The sequence below is a fragment of the Lissotriton helveticus genome, chromosome 6 (genome assembly GCF_964261635.1).
Source record: "Lissotriton helveticus chromosome 6, aLisHel1.1, whole genome shotgun sequence".
NCBI lineage: Eukaryota > Metazoa > Chordata > Amphibia > Caudata > Salamandridae > Lissotriton > Lissotriton helveticus.
The window spans coordinates 34,528,869-34,548,110 of NC_136067.1; the positions used below are offsets into that span (position 1 = coordinate 34,528,869).

Here is a 19,242-nt window from a genome sequence, read left to right on the forward strand (position 1 = left end):
TCGCCTTGCCACGAAATACCGTTGCGGTCTCAGCCGCAGCCTCAACCTCAATATCCCATCCGGCGTGAAGCAAAATCTTCCGTCGCGGAAATCCTTGAACAATTGGAATATCAGGGAGTTATTGAAACGTGTGTGTCACCAATGAATAATCCCCTTTTTACTGTGAATAAACCTGACGGATCATATCGTTTGGTTTTGGATTACCGGCATTTGAACTCGCATTGCCGTAACTGTGCAGTACAGAATACTCACGGCTCTGCCCTTGTGGATAGTCTTGTGCGTAAGCGTTTCAAGACAACGCTTGACATATCCAATGGTTTTTATGCCCACAGATTGGACAGCTTTAGCTCCCAATGGACCAGTTTTACAAGCGCTGGAGTCCAAAAGCAATTTCGGCGTCTTCCAATGGGCTACAAGAATAGTCCTGGTGTATTTACCGCTCGAATTGTCTCTATCCTGGAGGCTCTCGACCCGGATGCTTTTTCGTATGTGGATGACATATATCTCACAGACGACGATATTTGGGAGCATCTGTGTCGTGTAAATTCTCTTGTTTGCAACTTCGCTGACATGGGTTACAAATTCAACTTTGCAAAATCGCACATTGCTGAACACACAGTGTTGTTTTTGGGCTATGAGCTCAACAATGAAGGTAGAGGTTTAGCTCCTCACTTCTTGGAGAAGTGCGCACAATTGCGCGCACCAACAACACTGAAAAAATTACAATCCTTACTGGGCTTTTTGAATTTCGGCAGAACATACATTCCGGAATATGCCCAGCGTGTCAAACCTCTGTATGCTTTGATACAACCAACTTTCTCAAAATCATGCTGGCTGCCTGAGCATTCAGCCATTTTGCAATCTTTGCAGGCTGATCTGCTCGCTTCTAAATATTTACTGACTCGTGATAACCACACCAACCTGGTAATAAGAATAATTCCTGGGACGGTGGGTTTCACCTACCTCACTTTTAATGAAGGTGACACAGTACCTATTGCTTACAAGTCACACTTGTACACCTCGGCTGAGATGCGGTTTCCCACCATAGAAAAGGTTTTAACTGCTGTACAGATGGCAATTCTAAAAGAACGTGCTCTGTCACAGGGGAAACGCATGCTAGTGGTAACACCCTGTCCTCATTTGGAGGCAGTCACGAAAGCCAGTGTACCAAATTCAAAAGCTTTGCACCCTCGGTGGATTCAGTGGGCTGCGTCATTGTCATCCGCAGATGTCATGTTTATTTTTGACGCTTCCTTACGGTCGCAGGAGTACTTGCAGTATGAATTCGTTCATCCTGCTCCTCTGGCGATGCGACCTTTGGAAGACTTCCATTGCATCATTTACACTGATGGGTCGGCGCAGGTTGCGCATGGCTCTAAACATGCCTACGTTTCCGCATGCGCCATTGTGGTCGGTGCTATGTTGAATGATGAGTTCATTTCCAGGGAGGTACACACGTTGCCCCTGGGCGATTGCACCGCACAATTGGCAGAGCTTCGTGCTCTATTACTAGCTTTGGAGTACGCAAATCCCAGTGTTACTACTCTAATTGTAAGTGATTCTTACTACTGTGTCCAGTCTTACAATGAAAACTTGTTCTTTTGGATTCAAAATGACTTTCGTGATTCCAAGGGTAGCACAATAAAACATAAAATGATCTGGGTTCGAGTGGCAGAGCTTAAGGCTAAGTTGCCACTCGTTTTTGTGATTCATACTCTCGGTCATCAGCGCGTGGGAGTACACGCTCTTGGCAACTCGCTTGCTGATGAAGCGGCGAAATCAGCAGTATCTACATACTTAGTTGCAGCAGTTACTAGGTCTAAAACCAAGATTGATAGCGACATCTTGGCAGCGGTTGCTGCCTCTGAGAAGGGAAGTAAACATCCTTCGGGATTCCCTTCGAAGTATAAATACCACTTAAGTCCCGAAAAGGTTCCTTTTGTGACAATTCCTGATGTTGGGGAACGGCTGATTCCCAACTCGGATCGCAGAACAGACTTGATTACAGCGGCTCATGAAGGTGTGGCGTCTGCGCATGCGGGCGTCTCAGCCACTGTAACGCAATTGCAACAACGTTTCTGGTGGCGGGGACTGTACAAACAGACGCGTGATTATGTCCTCCTTTGTGACATATGCCAGCAGATTAAACCTTCAACTGCTACGCGTCCGCCTCAGACTCAGTTGTACATTTCTAATAAACCACTAGGCTGTGTTTATTTAGATCACTGCGGTCCATTTTCATCTGATACTGCGTATAAATACATCTTAGTAGCAGTTGACTCATGCACACGCTTTGTGTGGTTATGGCCACATCGCAGCGCTGATTCCCGGACTGTCATCAGAGATTTGCGTATCTTTATAGGGATTTTTGCCTGTGGTACCTTCCATTCGGATCAGGGTCCGGCTTTCGCCTCTAAGGCGTATAAGGATGCCATGACTTCGATGGGGGTCCAAGTCAAGTTTTCGTCACCCTACAGACCCGAGGGTAATAGTGTAGTTGAACGAATGAACCGTGATTTAAAGCAATCTTTGACAGCCCGAGTTATAGGCACTGGCAGAAACTGGCTGGCCCACCTCTATGGTGTGCAGCGTGCTCTTAATAATCTCCCTAGAAGGTCTCTGGGTGGGCGGACCCCATACGAAATGCTCTTTGGCATCAAGATGTTCGTCCCTGACCTTGACGGTCTAGACTCGGTGGTTCGCGCCACTTCCTTTGACGCAGATGAACATTGCAATATTTTACAGAATCTACAAAAGACGAGAGACACTCTTGCAAAGGAACATTTGCCCTCCACATCGGATGATGCGTTGCAGATCCCGGTAGTTGGCTGGCTACCCCAAGTTGGAGAACTGGTTCGAGAGAAGATCGACAACAAGAAAGAGTTTGGTCCCTCCTATCGAGCTCCGGTCCCAGTGCTTGGAGTGAAGGGCACAAGAACAGTCATTTTACCACCACTCCCAGGTCGTAAGGAAAACAGGTTTATTTCTATTGACAATGTCAAGATACACAGAGTGGCCGATTCTTCTTAGCATGACACCGGCTGTTTCCTGTCCTTCCATTGTGAGAAATTCAATTATGCCCACTGCTTCTAATGATGAACCTGAGGTGGCCATAGACTTACCTGCTGTTTCCAGTCCATTATTGAATAATTTACCAGGAACTAACCTTGATGAGACAGACTATACATACCCCACTGATTTGTCCATGCCCGACCTGCAAGCTCGCTTAGCCACGGAATCCAGATTTTCATTTGACTCTGCTTCCCTTGCCTCGAAAAAACCCTCTAAAATTGCAGTATATGCCAGCCTGTTTAAAAAACATTTTTTGATACCTCCTTGGATATACATTTGGCTGGTCCTTTTTTCAGTTTACCTTTTTATGTCAATTGGTTTTGTGTTTTATTTTTTTCGGATTATGAATGGACACTATGTCGAGGAGAGAACTTGCATTACTCATTTGAATGGAACTTTGGCCCCGCTTTCCTCTTCACATTCTACACACAGATTAAAAAGAGACTTGACTTTGGTTAACATCACAGCATGGCCTGTTCTGGATGGAATCGCGTGGGATGCAGTTCGTTTTCAGATTCATGGTCCAACGGAAGTCGTTAATGTCCCTAATGTACTGAGAGTTAATATGGGGGATGTGGTGAAACAAAACATTCGTTCTGATGATTGGGATGTTAATGCAGTGGAAAGTTTGTTTTCTGATTTGAAATATTATGCTGCTTTTGATGCTGAGGATTTATATTTAGAATCTGCTAATTATGGTGAATTGTTCTGTTACCAACATTATGGCAATCACTTCTTACACAAGACATCTTCCCGAAGGGATGCGGTTAATTTTACTCAGTGGGAACATTGCCCAGCACCAACACAAGGGAGTTCAGAAACGTTTCTTAAAAAATATACTTATTTCACTGACTTTAATCAGTCCAATCCCGAGTCATTTTATTTTAAATTTAACAAACAGCCACTGTCCAAGGTTCGACTTACAAATACGAAATTGTTGTATTCAAAGGCCTTCCTGGATGAATTAGTTACTGGAGGGTATGAGTTGTGGAAGGATACCATAGACCTTAAATCAGTTTGGGGCTCAAGGGCCTGGCAGGTACAAGGCACTGAGGCTTTGCACCGTGCATGTCTCATCCCAAATCATATGTGGTTTTTGAATGAAACCATTTCCCAGACCACGTGCTTTGGATTGGCTACATCTAAAAGGTTAAACACCCCGTCTTTCCCGGAGTTGGAGGAATATGAGAATTGGAGTAATTTTACTAAATTGTCCATTAGAGATATACAGGCTCTGCTTCTGAATTCCTCCTTTAACATTTCCAGTATGAATCCCAAGGGTTGGCTGCTTTGGCACCGTAGTGCTGATTCTTGCCAAAAAAGATTTTTAAATATAACTGACGGTTTTAAGACTGTTAGATCTGATCCCCGTTTTGATTTGAGTCATACTGTCACCTCTTACTCTGTTGGCAAGTTGTGTCAAGCTTGGCTGAAACATTCAACTTTACCTGCGGTTAAATATCACCTTTCCAAACTGAATGCAGACGTGGATTTGAATGATTTCATTAAAGGCCCGGCTAGTGGCAGGTCGAAAAGATGGTTATATGGGGTTTACAATGAAATTTGGAAACTCTCACAGATTGAGGCTGCTTCACGCCTTAGGGCCATTGATCAGGCAAATCTTGAAAAAGTGCTTGCAGTGGTTGACAATAGCATTAACGTGCTTTCCTCTAGAATTTACACATTAGATAATATTGTGTCGTCTGTTGTTGATATTGTGCATGATGAAGTGTCTGTATTATACCATGGTCAAAATCAATTACGTTCAATCATGCAGTTTGCGTGGACACTACAGACTCTAAAAATGGGTAAAGTTCCCTGGGGATACATGAACGTTTCCTCTTTATTTGCACCGTTTAATTTGACTGACAAACAACGCTTGCTTTCAATGCGTGATGCTTCCTTTTCTATGCTCCATATTGAAAGATTGGAATCTTTACCTTTCTCTGTGGCAGAGACCACTGCTGCTACGTGGCTTATCCACGGTTTAATAACGCTGCCTTTTGCTTTATATAAGTTTTCAAATTGTATGAAATATGTGCCAATAGGTCGTTTTGAACCCTTAGGTAGCGGTTTTCTTCATGAGGTCTGGTCACTCCCATACACATACAGATGCTTCAAGGATGACCAAGAAGTTTATCTAACAGGGGATGAGTGTACTGAGACTCCAGATCATTCCTTAATGTGCAGACACATACAGTTACACGGTTCATGTAATAAGGACAGACCGAATATGGCTTGCGTTTTACAGGGCACGCCAGTTCCTGCTATCATCCCCACGTTTAAATTGTTAGAGAATGGTAGTTATTTAATGCTCAATAATGAAAACTGTTGTGGTTTAATTAAAGGTATAGCTTTCATAGTAACAGTTAGTGAGCGAGTTATTTGCTGCAGAAATGTTCTTTATCCTCCCACACGTGAACATAGGGAGTCTTCCATTTGGCCACAGATACCGACCTTGGGAGCAGAATTCAGCGGCATGGCTAGAATAAGAGCTCTATTGTCCCAGAAAGAGGTGGCCTTGAGCTCGGCCCGTGAAACTTTCGTGCTTCACATTGCTAACACCCGTACGGAGGTTCAGGCTCTTTTAAACACTGATTTGCCCTTGCATTTCGGAGCCATGGTCCGTTCTATCTTTAACGCATCCTCCACAACGGGCCTAGCACATTTTTTTAAAGTTGTTAGCGGTGGTCTCGTGTCTTCCTTTGAGAAGATTTTTGGAGTCATCCCTGCTTTCTTCCATTCTATTTTTTCATCCTTATTTGGAGGGTTCCCGTTTTTGCTTGCATTAGCGGCTGGCGCCTTGGTGGTTTTCTGCCTTTTTAAATATGGATGCCCTTCCTGTGCAAGACCACGCACGGCTACTACTGACGCGGTTTCGCAACCGCATGCTTGATTATTATGGCACACTGCCGTTGGCGACTCTAAGCACGGCGTTTGGATTATCTTTTCGGTTCTCCTATTTCACCTGTGTCCAGCCTGTATTTCGCTGCCTGACCTGTGATTTCCTTTGGGCCATTGATTTGTGTCTCTGCGGACCAGCATCTTCTGACGTCGATTTTGATCAACTGATGAGTCCTATCATTGCTCACGAGTTGGTTTGTTCTGACGAAAGGATTATGGCCTTGGCGGTGGCACATGGACTAATGGGTCCCTGGGATGTGTTGTCGGCAGCGCGAAATTTCTTGGAACAAAGTTTTCTTGAAAACCCACCGAGCTGTCCTCTGATGGTTATAGAGGATCCGGTGCTGGAAGATCACGTATGTTCCTTTCATCTTTTAAACTGGATGGCTGAACTGTTTTCGGATGAGGACAGTGACTTCCTCCTTGAGGCTGTTGCAGCTTACTTTTCGTATACGGTCTTATCATAGACACTGCCTCAGATTGGCATGCTGATTGATAGCATTTCCTTGATTTTATTGACTTTTGGTCAAGACATTTTATTTTTGCTTGCCTATTGGCTTGAGCCACATTATATTTGTGGGCTATTTTTTAGCATTAGTTTTTATAATTGAATTTTTATTCATGCTCGTTTTTAAATGGATTCTGCTCTCATGTGATGGCACTTCTGTTACCTTATTTAGTCCGTTCTCGGATCATGGGGGGGTGTTGTATAGCTCCTATATATCCATATTTCGTGTTAAGTTAGCATAGGTACATTTCAGATTTAAACGCCATTTTTCCTTTCTTGCAACTTCTGCACACGACCCTTAATTGTTGACTTAGCTTTCAACCTAGTGGTTTGCCGTGGTGAATGTGAGAATAATATGTTATTGCTCTGATATCTGCTTTGTTTAATAAAACATGTCTGCACGGAGAGTGCTGAAGTTTCAGGAGCAACACGATATGGAATTGTTATGAGGTCTGATCTCCACGCCTTCATAGTCATAACACAAGTGCAGGCTTTGCCAACTTGGGCTTGAGGCGGGATTGATATTGCTTTGCACGAGAATTGTTAACACACTTGATGCGGTGCACAAGCAGAGAGAGCTGGTGTATGCTGATGTGATTCCTTCATGCTAGGACACTAAGGTATGGGCCCGCCCTAAAACAACCCAAAGAGACCTTCTTAGATAATAATATAATATATGTGATAGGGAGGGTGAGATATAAGTGTTGTTAACTCTTATTCATTACAGCATGTTAACATGCTGTCACCATTCGCTTTTTATGTCTTAGTAACTATGCTGATAATTTTGCTACTGATAATAAGTATACTTGTATTATCAAAGATACTGCGCCTGAGAAGACGGCATTAGTAAATAAACATTTCAAATGCACATGTGTCTTCTTTACTCCATGTTCTGGTTTGTAATGATAATATAACGAAAGAGTGTTCATGAGTCCCACGTACCCTGAGGTACTGTAAGTTCATGTTCTGGTTTGTCTAAACATTGGGTGTTTGATATGTCCAATGAGACACTGTAGCTAGCTAGGTAAGGGGTGAGTTGGTTGCTAAGGTAAGTTTTGGGACATCCTAATTTGCCGAGGTTCCACTCCTCTGTGCACAGTTCTGTGTGAGTACAGAAACCCTGCAACAATAGTAATGACCTCCACACCATGGGGGGAAGCTCTCAGGTTGCGATTAGCGGACCTTAATGTTCAGTTGTAAGTTTATGGGCAAACAGTTTGGTTGGGTAGTCCAGCGATACGTAATGTAAAGCTTTGAATGACAAGGAACAGTTTAACATTTGTTCTTTGCTTCACAGGCAACCAGTGGAGAAACCTCAGAGCATACACAGTGTGGAAGTTAAGTGCCATCATCCTGCACTCTCTGGACTTGGAGATCAATATAGTATTTGTTGCAATGATCTGGACAGGAAATAAATACATCCTGTGTTAATGGTGAACAGAGAGGTAAGACACTCTTTTGCCTAAGTAGGTGGTAGAAGTCAAACTTGTAGAGTGAATGCTCACTGTCGAATAACTTACCAGGATTGCAGACTTTTGAACTAGAATGAGGAATGATTTTAGTAGCTTTGTCCAAGATAAGCACAGGCAGAGGGGGCGATGGACACCAGTAGCAGGATTTCTGTTTTTCTTACTGTTCAACCGTAACCAGTTTTTAGGTTTCGCTGGGGAACGGAGCGTAAGCTCCGCCTCCAGAGAAATCTGTAGTTTCTAGTAAGGGTGCCTTGAATACGCCCCTCTATTTCATTGGCTAGCTCCATAAATGGAGGCTAGCCATTGGAACAGAGAGGCGTCCGTCATGGCCGGACCAGATTCGGGGGCGTTCCCGAGAATCTTTGGCTTTTGGCTACGTCATGCTACGTCAGCCAAAAGCCGGGAACGCCCCCGAATCTGGTCCGGCCGGGCCGTGCTTGCTGCTGTCCTGCCTTCCTCCGTGTCCCTCCTCCCGCCGTCCCCCCTCCCCTCGCTGTCCTGTGCACGTTTCCCGTCTCCCTCCCGCCGTCCGTGTCCTCTCCCGCCGTTCGTGTCCTCTCCCGCCCCCCCCCCCCCTGTCCTCGTAGGTGCTTGTTGTCTTGTAGTTTCACTTTAAGTAACTAAGGCCTAAAAAATTCCAGGAGGCGACCTCTAAGCTCAGTTCATTGTAAATTTGCCCTGTCACGCATCAGGCGGTGACATCCGCCAACCTTTAAATGCACTTTTGGCAGAGGCAGAGCACACACATGCCACAAGCCTGGGCTGTATCGTGTTGTGAGTTGCAAGGCACCCTTTTGCCTGGAAAGGCTTCTACCCACCAGAACTGGGGTCCCGATTGGATGATTCGTTTTGCCCGAGCACAGGAGGAGGCGTGGCCGAACCTCGCTGACCGCTCGCCTGTACTGCAGCAGGACCTGCAGCACGAGCCCTCTTCAGCTGTGAACCCTGCCACCATGAGCGCGCGCCCGGCTTTCATAGCGGCAGAAGTCGTCGAGGAGTTTTTAAGATTTCCTGAACTCATCCAGCAGCTGGAGAGAGCCCTGGCCAACTTCTCCCGTGGCGCTGAAGGGGGAGTTGTCCAGCCGCTGCGGACCATCGTTCCAGTTGCAAAGTACAGCGGGTAAGAGTGCCTTACTACTAGTGCAGAGATTCTGGGCGCTGCACCAGCCGAGAGACGGGGAGATGCGTGAACTGCCTCGTTATTTCTGCCTTAAACAGTCATGATGCTTCTGCAGTACATATGCAAGGTCAGTTAACAATGTCCTTTCACTGACCCGAACATTCCGGGACTTTGGAGTCCGTTCTTGGTAAATTAAAAAGATAAGAGATGCGTCAATGGGCAGAATGCAAATTGTCCTCCTGTAAAGCAGAGGTGGCCAAAGGCATTAGTCACATTCATAAGAGCGTGCGAGCCTCCTGGCGTCCATTTCGTAGGGTTGAGATCGGAACTCTTCACCCACATCATTAATTAAGTTATTCACACAGACATATGTTCCCCATCCTCAGAACAAATGATCTTAAAATATGTGAATATTTCTATTTATTTAATTCTTTTTTTGCAAAGATCTCACTCGTTTAGAAAGTAACTTTCACTTTGAATTCAACAGAGCCTATATATAGGCTTTTTTTATGGGCAGACGGACCCTCTCTCCTATAAACTATAGGGCGGAATGTGCGCGACCATCTGCTTTATTGTATTTTCTCAGACAACTTTGCCGACTCTGGTAAGTGCAACGAAATTGCGTGGTAATTTGTAGTCCCTGTCGGGGATGCAGAAATATTATAAAAAGGTGGTAGTTTAACCTGGAAAGCGTGACACTTGACAGGGCTGCACAAGGCAATCCGAGTAAATCCAGGGTCTTGGTTCATCCCAAGAGTGAATAGAACCACGGCCCGGCCAGTGAAGGAATTAGCAGCTACGCATACAACAGTTAATATAAAAGAACCTATGCTCAGCTCTCACAGTTAATTCGTTGGCTCGCCCACCTCCATTGTTATTTAATTATCATTGGATTTTGAGTGACATCCTGGAACGTTCTCTCTCTCCAAACAATCCTCCTTCCTCTAACTCCTATCGCCGCTTTAAAAGAGCAGGACTGCCGTTGCCCTTTTAAGAAAGAGTGTTGTCGCTGTGAGGAAGTTCGGAGAGCAGAACATTGTGTGTTTTGGGTGTGGAGTTTAGAAGAGAGATGAGGAAGAAGTAAGTGAGAGTAAAGAGAAGAGCCCCTTTCAAAATATTAAGTGAAACATTCTTTGACGACCGGGAGTCCTTAAACAGTGGAGAAGATACGGGCTCGGATCTGTCCAATAAGACTTGTACCTGCAGAGAGAGAATGTGTGAAGTGAAGTACTAGGAAGTACATTTCCAATTATTATACTGAACGTTGCAGGCCAAGCTGGGGGCTGAGTAAGACTTACGAGTTACTGGTTGAATTCTGCTCTGCCCAGCTGTGACTATCCCTGCTCCGAGACCGCCGTTCGTAGGGTATCATCAGACAAAGGGCTTCCCTGACATCCTGTTTGTGCATTATTTTGAACCGTAACCACAGACCACAAAGTGAATTGATAGAGCTTAAAAATGAGGTGAGTACATCAACCGTTCGTGTGCAGTGCACTGGTGCCCTGTGTAAATTCACTTCCTCATTTACTTACATCTTTTTTTTCACGGACTTTAATCATCCGCTTCAGATGCAGCCTGCCCTGTGTACTGAGTGGATGCTTCATACCTAGTTCCCCTATGTCAGTCACGGGAGCCCTGGAGAATGCACCCAGGCTACGTGGAGCAGAAATGACGGGGTGTTTTAACTCACAGGCGGCCTCTCTCTCCACATAAGCACACTCCAGGCAGTCCCCTCTCCTCGGTATTTGATAAAATTGAGTGCAGAGTGTGAGTGCAGAGTGCAAAGTGAGTGTGCAGAGTGCAAAGTGAGTGTGCAGAGTGCAAAGTGAGTGTGCAGAGTGCAAAGTGAGTGTGCAGAGTGCAAAGTGAGTGTGCAGAGTGCAAAGTGAGTGTGCAGAGTGCAAAGTGAGTGTGCAGAGTGCATAGTGAGTGTGCAGAGTAGTGAGTGAGCAGAGTAGTGAGTGAGCAGAGTAGTGAGTGAGCAGAGTAGTGAGTGAGTAGAGTAGTGAGTGCAGAGTGCATAGGGAGTGCAGAGTGGAGAGGGAGTGCATAGGGAGTGGAGAGTGCAGAGGGAGTGGAGAGTGCAGAGGGAGTGGAGAGTGCTAGAGAGTGCAGAGTGACTGCAGAGATTAAGCTAATGGCAATGTAAATGACAATGCCATTTATTTATCTGTTTTCAAAACCAACACATAAATACAAATTTTGTCATTTACAATGCCAATAACTCTAACTTTTCCAAAGGCGAAACCATTGCATTGTAAATGCTTGTTTGTAATGGAATCTTCTACCTTCAGATTCCTCTTCTTTAAAAAAAATCCCCATGTGCCAGACTGGAGCTGGAAGCTCTTCCGTGCCACTCTGAGGGGATCGCTCTATCTCGGCACTGGAAATGGTGCAGGTGTGATGCTATTAGAGCCATGTAGGCCCATCTATGCGTCCTGTAGTCAGTTCCTTTTTTTGCGGTTCCAGTGCTGCTTTCTGTGAATGTTTCATCATTATCAAAATCTAAGAAATTGGAGGAAAAGGGAAATAAAGGTTTCTTTGCAGGGAGTTTAGCTCTATGGTCCATGAATGTCACTAGTCTGTTTGCAAGATAAAGCCAGCCATTATTGGCAGTGGCAAACATGGTGGTTCCTAGCTTACCTGCCCATTTAATTTTCTGAGGGGTGAGGGATAGCCAGGATACCTCCAGACAGACCATCAGGACCGGCCTGGATGCAGTGGACTCTGTGGCCAAGGCCATGGTTCCTCCGTAGTCATGAGGAGGCATATATGGCTACGTCCGGCTGGATATTCTGGTTAAGTGCTAGAGAGTCTAATGTACATGCCATTTGATGACTCTCACTTGGAGAGATTCAAGATGGGAAGAGCTGCCAGCGGATCTGTGGGTCTGCAGTCACATCCCGAGACCATAGGCAGTTCAGGACGTTTTAAGGCTTGTTGAAGGACTTAGCGTTTTACCAGCATCAACCTTGCCAACCCACCCAGCAGCCGAAACGGTGGCAGTATAGAGGCAGAGGTAAAGGAAAGGCAGACAGGCCCAGTAAACCACCTTCTCCTCCCTCCCCCAGGCCACCTGTAAAGCTGTATTAGTTTCTTCTTACAGGATCCTTCGGCCTGATGGTTAATATAGGTCTTCCTTTCTACATGCGTAGAAGGCCATTTCATCAGACAAAGGGTTTTGCAGATCGTATAAAATGGGCATGTGCTTCCAATAGGCACCTCCCAAGATCCCCCCCTTACCCTGTGACTTTATTTGGAGGATTATCTTTGAATCCTGTAACAGGAGGTAGTAGCCCTGTTGCAAAAAAGGAGCAGTGAAGGTGGTAGCAGAACAAGAAATTGGGCTGCGGTTCTATGCACTGTAGACCCAGGTTCCCAAGAGCTCTATGTTGTGTTTTAACTTCCTTAGTACATATTTACTATATAACTAAAAAAAAAATTCTAGATTATGTTCCTAACACAGGTGCTTTCGGCACTGGAAGCGGAGGACTGGATGGTGTCCCTTGATTTACAGAATGCATATTTTCAATTACAAATCCTGCAGTTCTCATAAACTTACCTGCATTTTGTGGTAGGTTCAGCCAACTACCAGTTCATGGTCCTCCATTTTGGACTGATACTGGCACCTCAAGTCTTCCTGGTGCTGCAGCGTAACTCTGCAGGTTGGGGGTCCCGGTGTTCCCATACCTCACTCAAGGCAGGCCCACCACGGCTGATGTTGGACCACCTGGAGGCCACAGCACCCCAGCTGTTCGGCCTGAGCATCCCAATCAACTTGTCTAACCATCTTGGCACCACCTGCTCATAGTCGTATGGATGCAGGCCTGTTTAGAACAATCCCTTCTCCTCATAGGTACGCAACCTTTGGTATATGATTCTGAAGTTTCAGGAGGGAGCTCAAGTTTCAGTACTAATGGTTGTTTGCCTGCTAGGTTGGAGGTTTCCTGCATTTTGCTGGTCACTTACGCATGCTGGCACATTGGAGCTCTCCAGCAGTGATTGTAGCCACCATCGGATACCATCTGGATTTCCGTAGATGCTGTGAAGGTTCTCTGAAGGCACGTCTATGGGGTCTGGTGCTTGTCACCCTCACGTTAGCCTAGCAAGGGTTTTCTCCCTCAGATGGTGGCCCCTTTACATCTGGTGCAGTTTGTTACTCTACCCACATTCTTCCTTCCACCCCCTCTCACCAAGGAGGAGCAGAGGCTACTGTTTGTTATCACATTGACCAGGCAGGGCAGTTGCCAATTGGGAAAAAATAAAAGATAAGGAGCATGGTGACGCAAGGAGAATAACACAAATCACTTTTACCAGGTGGTGTTTGTTGTCCAAGACGAGGTCATGCAAAAATGAATGCGATGGAAACATGTTTATCACTTGGAGTTGGATGAACTGAGTAAGTAAAGCTGCTACTGCAGGGGCCACCTTATTCATAAGCGAATGCTGTTAGCAGGAAAGTAAGACTTGTGAAGTTACTACTATCAGCCTCAGATGTCACCAGTAGAAAAAAATAAAAAAGCCTACATCTAGAAAGCAGGTCACATGGCTCTGCTAACACCAAATAGAGACTTGCCTTTAGACTACAGAACCATAGGACTCTATAACAGGATGTTGGCAGCCCTAACAGAGAGCTCAGCTGCCTTGTACGGATACCCTGAATTATGGGCGGACTCCGGCCACCATAGTTAGCAGTGTCAAGACAGCATGATTGCTGGGCAAGCCTCACTAGAGGCTGTGTGAGACACATCGCGGTCACAGCCAGGCAGGCTGTATGGTTTCAAAATATCATACCAGTAATGTGAGCGGTCCTGGGGACTGGCGCACCGGCGCAGCTACACAATTAACTTACTTTCACAAGTCAAACAACTAAGAGAACTGCATGTGTAGCAAAGAGAAACTGTTTGTCATTTTTAGGTCGAGGGACCGTTAAGCTGCGAAGCAGCTTCCGGTCCGGAGAATTAATGTCCTCTAGTCTGGCTTCAGAACCCGCCTCCCTGCTCTGTCTCTCCACCATTGGCTGGCTTCCTAAAAGGAGGCCAGCCATTGGAGGAGAGAGCCGTCCCTCCAAAGAAGCTCCGTCTTTTTCGGATTCGGGGGCGTGATTTTTTGCATTCTTTAGCCCTGTGACGTCGTCTGTCACTCAGGGCGCAAAAAACACGCCCCCGAATCTGAAAATGGCGGCGCTTTTCTTTAGGCCATTTCACAACAACAGCCGCCCCAAGAAGTCGCAGCCTCCTCCACCTAGCAGTCTCTGTGTGTGAAGATAGCACCCAGAGTCGTGGATGCGCCAACAATAACAGTAAAACATATTCATCAAAACCCACTATGCTGTAAACATTGGGTAAAACGTCATTTCAGATTCAAAATGATTGCATTCTCGAGACCTCACAGAGGTAGGTTATGTACTGTTTGCAGCATGCAACTTCAGTTGACTCAACTGTTACTGCGGATTTTGTCAATGCTTATTTTATTCCGTTGTTTCTTGCTTCATAACTATGCTCGTGCGTAGCCCTAGCAATACATAAAACAACAAGGAGTGACTTGTAACTATTTAGAGCGCACGCAAGTCTCCCCTATCACTGCTGCCAGCCAAGGAAACTGCTACTTGACAATCGTAGACCCTTGCTTTCACGGCGGAGCTCTCACCTTCTGAAGCGCCAGGGTATGGCCGGCTGGAGAGCCGGGCCTGGCGGAGAATGAGCGCTCGCTGCCGATTCTGTTCTATTTTCGCACGTAACGCGGCCGGCAGCGGTGCGGCTTCTTGTTCCTGCTGCACCATGTTAGCGTCCAGACTCCCGGCTGTTTCTAACCGAACCTCCATGTTTACGGAAATTAGATTTGATGGTACGCTATGGCTATTTTGTTTTCTTTTGCAGCTTTGTACAGCGCGAACTCGATTCGATTATGTAGCTGCTAACTTTTCACATTACCTACATGTGACATTTTGTTTGTTTTCAGTTAAATCATTAGTGACATTCTATTGCTAAATGCCGTGACACTTCGATTGCCACTTTGTGTGCGCCCGGCCCCTTTTATTAGGTCTCGGTAATTGCAGCGCAGTGGAAATGTTATACAAATAAGTCTTTATTAATGCCACAAAAAGTACTTTAATTATATTTACGAAGATCAGAAAACGGGGTCACCTGAACTTTTCTTGAGATTCACAGCCGTGGGTCTGTTTCCATAAACTGGTTGCAGTTATGTCCAGGATGTTACTGTTTATGTGCCCGGCGTTATTTTTCCACGCGCTTAAAGGGATGTATATTTAGGGAGGGATGGAGGGCGCATGAGTATATGCTTGATTATTAGGTTGCATTTTTGTTCATCCGTGTTGTTTATCTTCCTATTGTTGTGGGGCAGCTTCTAAGGTGCCATTATTTTCGCAAAAATGGATTTCCCCAGTGTTAAGTTCTCGGAACTCCGCCACTGAATTAGCCGTGCAGGCGGGAACTTTACTATAGCGTTATAAAATTGAATTTGTTATCCGGCTGGTGTTTGTGTACGTCTCCATCTCAGAGGGTGTTTTTTCTTGACCCTATCCGTGGCTTTATTGAAAATGGGGAGGGAGGGAGGGGGGAATGGACGCCGACATCATTTAGAGGGTTTTGAACGGCATCCAGTAAGTTCTTGCACCGATGATGGACGCCGACATCATTTAGAGGGTTTTGAACGGCATCCAGTAAGTTCTTGCACCGATTCCTCAGAGATTATGTGGTACTTAACTCCTGTTTCTTGTGTGTATGAGCGAGCACTTTCAGACTTATTTACCATGTTTCACCCCGTGGAGTCCTGTATCTTTGCCTATTGAACGAGGAAACTCCATTTCCCAGGTGTGTGTGCAAAGAGCTGCCGACCTCCCGTCTTGGGCTGTGAAATACCTGTCCCGTGGGGTGCCTTGATCGTCCTACCAACGCCAGAGGAGGCTGCCATGGCCTCGGCACCCCACGTGGGGGGCGGCCACGTCGCTTCTTGGCAGAGTGTGAGTGCAGAGTGTGAGTGCAGAGTAGTGAGTGCAGTGCAGAGTAGTGAGTGCAGTGCAGTGCAGAGTAGTGAGTGCAGTGCAGTGCAGAGTAGTGAGTGCAGAGTAGTGAGCGCAGTGCAGAGAGTGCAGTGCAGAGTAGTGAGTGCAGTGCAGAGTAGTGAGTGCAGAGTAGTGAGTGCAGTGCAGAGTAGTGAGTGCAGAGTAGTGAGTGCAGAGTAGTGAGTGCAGAGTAGTGAGTGCAGTGTAGTGAGTGCAGTGTAGTGAGTGCAGTGTAGTGAGTGCAGAGTAGTGAGTGCAGAGTAGTGAGTGCAGAGTAGTGAGTGCAGAGTAGTGAGTGCAGAGTAGTGAGTGCAGAGTAGTGAGTGCAGTGCAGAGTAGTGAGTGCAGTGCAGAGTAGTGAGTGCAGTGGTGAGTAGTGAGTGCAGTGCAGAGTAGTGAGTGCAGTGCAGAGTAGTGAGTGCAGTGCAGAGTAGTGAGTGCAGTGCAGAGTAGTGAGTGCAGTGCAGAGTAGTGAGTGCAGAGTAGTGAGTGCAGTGCAGAGTAGTGAGTGCAGAGTAGTGAGTGCAGAGTAGTGAGTGCAGAGTAGTGAGTGCAGAGTAGTGAGTGCAGAGTAGTGAGTGCAGAGTAGTGAGTGCAGAGTAGTGAGTGCAGAGTAGAGTATTGAGTGCAGAGTAGTGAGTGCAGTGTGCAGAGTAGTGAGTGCAGTGTGCAGAGTAGTGAGTGCAGTGTGCAGAGTAGTGAGTGCAGAGCAGAGTAGTGAGTGCAGAGTAGTGAGTGCAGTGCAGAGTAGTGAGTGCAGTGCAGAGTAGTGAGTGCAGAGTAGTGAGTGCAGAGTAGTGAGTGCAGTGCAGAGTAGTGAGTGCAGTGCAGAGTAGTGAGTGCAGTGCAGAGTAGTGAGTGCAGTGCAGAGTAGTGAGTGCAGTGCAGAGTAGTGAGTGCAGTGCAGAGTAGTGAGTGCAGTGCAGAGTAGTGAGTGCAGTGCAGAGTAGTGAGTGCAGTGAAGAGTAGTGAGTGCAGTGCAGAGTAGTGAGTGCAGTGCAGTGAGTGCAGAGTAGCGAGTGCAGAGCGCAGAGTAGCGAGTGCAGAGCGCAGAGTAGCGAGTGCAGAGCGCAGAGTAGCGAGTGCAGAGCACAGAGCACAGAGTAGCGAGTGCAGAGCACAGAGTAGCGAGTGCAGAGCGCAGAGTAGCGAGTGCAGAGCGCAGAGTAGCGAGTGCAGAGCGCAGAGTAGCGAGTGCAGAGCACAGAGCACAGAGTAGCGAGTGCAGAGCACAGAGTAGCGAGTGCAGAGCACAGAGTAGCGAGTGCAGAGCGCAGAGTAGCGAGTGCAGAGCGCAGAGTAGCGAGTGCAGAGTAGTGAGTGCAGAGTAGTGAGTGCAGTGCAGAGTAGTGAGTGCAGGTGCAGAGTGCTGTGTATTGGCAATGTAAATGACAATGGCATTTATTTATGATTTAAAGAAAAAAAAGAAATGTCATGAGCAATGCCAATAGCTCTACCTTTAATGATGCCGAGACCATTGCATTGTAAATGCTTGTTAAAACAGACTTACGGCATATCTTCTCGCCCGTACTGTCAAGAAACAGTCCGCCTCTATACATGCTGTCTAATCTGTCTGAGCGCGAGTTCGGTCCGCACCACCGGTCGCAGCACAGCTCCCCGCTGAGCGCCCGCCTCGACTCGGGCACGGCCATGATGCTGAGTGATGCTCTGCCGTCCATTCCACCAGTAAATATGAGCAGGCACTGGCAGCGCACTGAGTATAATGCCGCAGGACGCGGACAGCACACCACTCACTCAGTCGGGTTCCACAGCTTCTTGAATATCCGACCTCACGTCCTTCCAGACTAGGACGTGAGGTCACAGCCACGACGTAACCACTGCCCGGGTCTCCGTACTATTGGGCAGTGAGTCAGTGACATGACATCTACGCCGGGGCGGGCGTTTCAATGAATGGAGCCAGCAGGGCTAAAACATATTTACAATGAGGCACTAAACAGCAGTGGGGAGCTGCAGAGCCCGCCGCCGGCGCACAGGTTGTCACTGGCGTGGGCGCGCGCGCTAGCAGCCTGTTCAGCGCTGGTAGCTGATTGAGACAGCGAGTGGCAGGCATTAAAATGCGTGACAATGCATTTCAGTGCGGTGATGTGGATCACCACACTGAAATGCGTTAGAGTCACGGATGTTGCGTGATACTTGACAGGACTGCAGTATATTTCAGAAGCAGTCCTGCCGAGTACCATACATCAGGCGTTAGACCAAGGGTACTCATAGTACGGCCGGCAAGCCTTCCTTGGCAGCCCACGGACCTTGCAGACATTGTACCTGTGTTTTTAAAATAAAAAAAATTAAAGGGTGTCAGCAAACCCCACCGCAGCAGCGCGGACTCCGAGACACTCTGCTCTATGGGGGCCGGGCGATTCAGAACAAAGTCTCATTAATAAGTAAATGGTCTTTTAAAGACATGTGAAGTACTGGGGTGAGGCTTTTTGTGTGCCCGGGAAGCTTGGGTGAGGTGACAGAGGGAGAGACAGATGGAGGGAGACAGATGGAGGGAGACAGATGGAGGGAGACAGATGGAGGGAGACAGATAGAGGGAGACAGAGGGAGGGAGACAGAGGGAGGGAGACAGAGGGAGGGAGACAGAGGGAGGGAGAGAGAGGGAGGGAGACAGAGGGAGGGAGACAGAGAGAGAGGGAGACAGAGGGAAGGAGACAGAGAGATGGAGAGAGAGGGAGGCAGAGGGAAAGAGACCGAGACAGAGAGAGGGAGACAGGGGGAGGCAGACAGAGGGAGGGAGAGAGAGGGAGAGACAGACAGACAGAGGGAGTGAGTGAGTGAGAGGGACAGAAGGAGAAGGAGAGACAGAGTAAGGGAGACAGAGAGATGGAGACAGACAGAGGCAGTGTTAGAGACAGTAGCAGACAGAGACAGGGACATACAGATAGAGGCAGAGATGGAGAGGGAGACGGAGAGGGAGAGGGAGAGGGAGAGGGAGACGGAGACGGAGAGGGAGAGAGAGAGGGAGAGGGAGACGGAGAGGGAGACGGAGAGGGAGACGGAGAGGGAGACGGAGAGGGAGACGGAGAGGGAGACGGAGACGGAGAGGGAGACGGAGAGGGAGAGGGAGAGGGAGAGGGAGAGGGAGAGGGAGAGGGAGAGGGAGAGGGAGAGGGAGAGGGAG

The 19,242-nt window shown here is 47.2% G+C and overlaps 1 protein-coding gene across 1 annotated transcript in view; it reads left to right on the top strand.

The window, feature by feature from the left end:
- LOC144762157 (uncharacterized) overlaps positions 1-19,242 on the top strand; it is a 94,216-nt gene that overhangs the window by 23,344 nt on the left and 51,630 nt on the right. The window contains exon 4 of the mRNA XM_078647313.1: positions 7,782-7,929. The gene's annotated coding sequence lies outside the window, so the exon portion shown is untranslated. The remainder of the gene's footprint in view (positions 1-7,781; positions 7,930-19,242) is intronic.